The 6,000-nt window shown below is 39.1% G+C and overlaps 1 protein-coding gene across 5 annotated transcripts in view; it reads left to right on the top strand.

The window, feature by feature from the left end:
* The first annotated feature begins 789 nt into the window (after window positions 1-789).
* The window catches only part of LOC131069300 (uncharacterized), a 129,171-nt gene continuing 123,960 nt past the window's right edge, over window positions 790-6,000 (top strand). For 3 of the 5 annotated variants that reach the window (XM_058004660.2, XM_058004659.2, XM_059209741.1), the window contains exon 1: window positions 790-1,057. The gene's annotated coding sequence lies outside the window, so the exon portion shown is untranslated. The remainder of the gene's footprint in view (window positions 1,058-6,000) is intronic. The other 2 variants (XM_059209740.1, XM_058004661.2) reach the window with 2 other exon arrangements.

Here is a 6,000-nt window from a genome sequence, read left to right as displayed (position 1 = left end):
GGATTCCTTTTAGATATAGGAGATGTAATAAGACTAGACACAATGCTGATTCTTGCACTAGGCATAGGGTGAAGCGTTTAGCGTCTTGGTGGAAAGAGGTTACTCCACAATTTTATACGGTGGATAAGTAGGCAGGAGATCCGAGGCCCCCCCCCCCCCCCCCCCCAAAGATGTGGGGGTTCTTACAAATGTTACCAGTGAAAAGGTCTTGGACCCAACCAATAATATGCAAAGGGCAGTAGGAGGATTGGGTTGTGCAGAAAAAGGAGGTTCTCATTTGGGTTGCAACTCTATACAGGCTGGTTGTGTGTCTGATAAGAAGATAGAGGGTGGATCAATGTTTGAACAGAAGATGGAGGGTGGGTTTGGTTCTCAGGGTGGTTGTGCTGTAGGTTTAAGGGATGGGCACCAAGCTGTTCAGGAATTGGATAATGTTGGGGTCCAAAATTTGAAGTTATTGGAGAATGCTCAAGTGGATGGATGGATTGAGGTGAAACGGAAGAAGGGTAAGAAGGTTTTGGTTGGGAGTGTCTGTATTGCCCCTCCTCTGGAGGGGTGGAGGTGTCCCTGGGGAGGTGGCTCCCTAATTGTAGCCACCATTGGTTTGGGCCAGCTTCAATCCCGGTTCTATTAATAAAATAATCTTATTACCGACCAAAAAAATAAAAATTATATTAATATCTTTTGATATCTTTTGGATATATTATAAATATCTATGTCAGTAATAATATATTTTTTAATCTAAAATACTTTTAACCCTCTAAACGTAAACTTTTAAAAAATTATTGTTATTATCCGAACCAGAAAAAATGCCGCCAAGACGAAAAAATAATTACAAAAGAACTAAAAATTGTTTCCGTTTAAACGCGATTTCACAATCATTACCTGCTCGCCATACCAGGCTTTCAAAGCATTTTGAATACTGGTAAAGATTTCACTGTAGAGTCCTGCCCGTGGCCTACTTTATTGATGATACTTAAGAGCTCCAATCACAAGCAGCAATAGAAACAACAGTTTCAGAAAACGAGACCAGTAGCAGCGGCAAAATCCTTGCCAGGTTTTTCCTGCTTTTTTTCCGGGCTGAAGTTCCAATTCTCTAACCTGATTTAACACAGTTTCGTTTTGAGGTTTTAGTTGTATTTGTGCATTGTTAGGGTTTTTAACTTTTTTATTGTTTTTTTTCCTTAAAGCGTTTGACCGTTAAACCGGGATATTTTGACACTTCTAGGGCCAATCGTAGCAGAAACTAACCGTTCGTAAATCTTCTGGTTTCAATTGGTTTTAGTCATACGAACCAATTAAGTTGGACATGGTTACCTAGCTTTCCGTATTTGCTGTTTTATCTGCAATGATTTAATGTTTTCTGGAAATATTACAGCACTTTTCATTTTAAAATTATTTGCAAATAATTTAAAACATCAATACTGCAAATTTGTCTTAGTTCTCGTTGATAGTATCATCGTAGAATCGACCATCCCTATCAAAGATTTTAAATGCCACGGGTTTAGACTATTTAGGAAAATTGATTAGTTTGCATATGGCTAGTTTGTTGTTATCAGTGTAGCTGATGATGTACTGGTAAGATTTAAGTTATTGTATGTAATTTTCTTTATATATTTAGTCACTTTCTTTGAGTTTAAACCTATGTATTTCACCTCTGCTTGTGTAACTGGTGCACACAAAAACCCTTGCATTTTTCCCAAGTCGTCGATTTGGAGAGTTTGAATTAGGATGATTCAGCAACAAACTCTGGTTATGTATTCTTAAGTTTTATAAAGCTTGGTCGTTACTCCCGAAAGTTGTTGTAATGAATAAACCCCAGGTTTGGTCGTTTGATATTTGCTGTTGGTGTTCTTGTTTGTCAAATATTAGACGGTCCTTGACGTGATTCATCGATGGCTAGCTGTATATTTTGTTATCTCTAAGTCACCGGGGGCCCTTATATTTGAATTTCCTTTTGTTTTAGTTTTATAGGCTATTCTTACATTTTTATTTGCTCTATTTTGTATCGAGAGCTCTCTGGTTAAAATCTTTCGCTTTTGAGAATCTCAGTAGCATAGAAGCTAGCAACAGTGAATGTCTGTCTATCTATGGGCTGGTTTGGCATTTCCTCACCACTTTTGTCTCAGGGGAGGTTTCAAATTATTTTCTTTGGGTGTGGATCCCATAAGCCACTTTGTTCCATACTTATTCAAGTAACTTATTGCAGGTTTCAAAAGAGATTTCCAAACAGAATCTTACACAGGCCTTCAATAAAAAATTTGCCCCTGTAAGCTTGGCTGAGACTCCGGTTATTGAGGTCGAAGCTTCATCCAAACTAACTGCTGTTAGCTACTTGAATTACACTACCAGAGCCTCAAGTTGTAGTACAAGTAAATGATAGAACCACCATTCATACAGAGAATGATCTAATGAGAAAATGGAAATTGATGCTTTATTTCAAAATTATTGTTCAACACAATGAAAGCAGTGGAGGCCAGTGAACCCTTTGCTGGAGCCTCTCATATATCAAAAAGTGAAGAAATTGTTGTCAGCAAGGATTATCTTTCCTGTGCGACACTCAATGTGGGTCGCCAATCTGGTCCCAGTTAGAAAGAAAAGCGGAGAGATAAGGCTTTGTGTTGATTTCAGAAATTTGAATAAAGCATCAGAAAAGGATAACTACCCACTTCCATCATTGGATGAGGTTTTACAGATTGTGAATGGATTGCAGATGATGTCCTTTTTGGGCGGATATTCAGGATACAATCAGGTGATGGTAGAATATGAAGATAGATTAAAGACAACCTTCACCACAAAGTGGGGTACGTTTGCATACAAAAGGATGCCATTTGGCTTAATCAATGTTGGAGCCACGTTCTAGAGAGCTATGGACATTGCATTTCAGGATTTAATTGGAAAATGCATCATTGTTTACATGGATGACATTACAATTTTCTCAAGGAAAAGAGAAGATCACATTGAAGATTTGAGAAAGGTATTTCAAAGATGCAGAAAATACGGGATATCTCTTAATCCCAAGAAATGCATATTCGGGGTTACAGAAGGTAAATTGTTAGACATATTATCTTGGAGAAAGGAATCTCCATTGATCCAGAAAGAGTTGAGGCTATATCTAAGATAAACCTCCCAAGCAGTAAGAAAGAACTGAAGTCCTTCTTTGGTAAGATTAATTTCGTGAGGAAATTTATCTCTGGATTTGCTGAGATAATACGACCACTGAATGAAATGTTGAAGAAAGATGCTAAGATGGATTGGACGACGGAAGCAAAGAAAGCATTTGAAGAAATCAAGTCCACCATCGTTGAGGCTCCTGTTTTGGTCAGTCCTAATTATGCGAGGCCTTTTTATGTGTATTCATTCTCCTCAGAACATACTTGTGCTGCAGTCCTTACATAGAAGAACGAAGATAAAGATGAACATCCCATAGCATTTATGAGCGCACCATTGAAAGATGCGGAGCTGAGATATCCAAACGTAGAGAAACAAGCTTATGCTTTGGTGAAAGCAATAAAGAAATTCAGACATTACATCTTGAGGTCAAAAGTTCATGCCATTGTCCCAGATGCAGTAGTTAAGACACTCCTTATGCAGAATGAATTAGGAGAAAGAAGAGGAAAGTGGGTTGCCACTATCCAGGAGTACGACATTGAGATACAACCGATGAGACTTGTTCGAGGTCAAGCCTTGGCGCAGACTCTAGCAGTTGATGGACCCGGATTAGTCCAACAAGTCTATGCAATTGAAGATGTCACTCCAGATGAATGGTATAAAGATATTGTTTGCTATTTATTGAACCATAGATGCCCCGTGCATATGGGCCCAGCTCAGAAGAGAGCATTAAAATTGAAGTGTTAGCATTTTATGTTACAAGGCTCGGTTTTATACTGAAGAAATCATGAAGGAATATATTTGAGATGTGTTGGAAAGAATGAAGCTAAATAGATTGTGGAACATTTTCACAACAGATTTGGGACAGGTCATGGTGCAAGCTTGGCTACTGCGCACCAAATTCTAAGAGCAAGCTATTACTGGCCTACCTTGTTCCGAGATACTCATGAACATGTGAAGACGTGTCACACATGCCAGGTTGCTGTCGTTCGAGAGAAGAATCCAGCCATGCCATTGCAGCCCGTGATCGAGTCCAGACCTTTCGCTATGTGGGGTATCGACTTCATTGGTATGATCAATCCACCTTCCTCTGCGCAACACAGGTACATTCTAACCACGACTGATTACTGTACTCGGTGGTCAGAAGCTCAAGCCTTAAAGTTATGTACAACTGATGCCGTGATTAAATTTTTAGAGGAGAACATTACCAGGTTTGGTTGTCCACATGCTATTGTTTGTGATAATGGTTCTTCCTTTACATCATTAAAATTTTCAAATTGGGCCTTTGAATATGGTATAACCCTTAAGTTTTCATCGAATTATTATCCTCAGGGTAATGGGTTAGCCAAATCTACGAACAAGAATTTGCTGAGTGTGATTAAGAAATTGTTAGAGAAAAATCTGAAGGATTGGCACACACAATTGAGATTCGCCCTTTGGGCGGATAGAACAAGAGTTAAGAATTCATTGGGGACATCCCCATATTTTCTGGTATATGGCCAAGAGCCGGTCTTCCCCGTACAATTGAGAATTCCTACACTGAGATTCATACAAGATTATATGGAGGGCGAAGACAGAGTGCAAACAAGACTGACACAGTTGATGAATTTAGAAGAAAAAAGAGATAAAGCATTAGAGAATTTCGCCAAACACCAGGGCGTAGTTAAGAGATGGTTTGACAGACAAGCACGGGTAAAAGCCTTTAGGATTTCTGACCTAGTGCTATATTGGGATAAAGCCCATGAAAGAAGGGGAGATCACGACAAATTTGACAAACTATGGAAAAGCCCCTATCAAATTGCTGAGATACTGGGAGAGAATGCATTTAAGCTGAGAACCTTAACTGGTGAGGATGTTCCGTTGCCCGTCAATGGACAGTTCCTCAAGCATTACTTCCAACCTTAGGTTTTTCTTGAAGCCTACCCCTTGTATCATAGTTAGAATAGGTTTGCTTTGGTTTGCCTTAGTTTAGTTTGCTTCCGGTTCTACTTTAGGTTTTAGCTCGGCTTTGCTTAGGTGCTGGTTCTGAGGGATATCCGCTTGTGATGTGGGAGTTGTTGTCAGGCACACTCTGCATTTCACCTGGTTTTGTTTAGTCCATTTCTTGAGCGATACCTCATGAAGTTCTTTGAATTAGAGATTGTTTTTGTATAGTGTATCATAGGTTGAATCCGTATTTGACGGGATTGGAAAACTTTTATTGTATTTTGATGCTGACATCATTTGATTATTATATTTTACACATTAATTTTATCCGAGTTATTATAAATTCTTAGGTGAAGCTGCGGCTAGTGAAAAATCTATATATCCTGCTTCAGTGCCATTATAATTCTCGAACCCAAGTAAGTTTATTACTTACGAGCCAAATGAATTGACAGAATTTGACAGTACGCAAAAAGCGAAACATCAAAAGAAAAGAAAGAAATGCAAAGAAATGCAAAGAAATGAAATATCAAAATTGGCTAGTGGGAATATGCGAGTAACTCCACCGGGGCTATAGACGCCTGGTCGGCAGTGGAGCAATATTCGTGAGGTTATAATCGGCCGCTTGCGAAGTATGGACATCTTACATAGCTAGTCTCACTGGATCCTTTGACTTTACAATATTCTCGTGAAGGTAATGAACGCAATTGCACACACCTGGATAATCAATGACTAAGTAACTTGATACAATTCTTGGATTCCATCTTTTCAAATGTGCTTTCTAACCTTTTGCTATGTTATGCAAGGATTAATTGAAGATTCTAAGTGTTGGATTGAGCTTTGTTCTTGAAATGTTCAGGAACATTTCCTTAGTGGAGTCGCCAGATGTTGTGACCTTTTCACACATCGCCCCATTGCTAACGGGGACCCCCTCTTTGCCAGCTTCTTGCGTTGTTGGGTTAGGGT

Source organism: Cryptomeria japonica, chromosome 8 (assembly GCF_030272615.1).
Source record: "Cryptomeria japonica chromosome 8, Sugi_1.0, whole genome shotgun sequence".
Lineage (NCBI taxonomy): Eukaryota > Viridiplantae > Streptophyta > Pinopsida > Cupressales > Cupressaceae > Cryptomeria > Cryptomeria japonica.
This window is presented reverse-complemented; position numbering and strand designations above follow the sequence as displayed.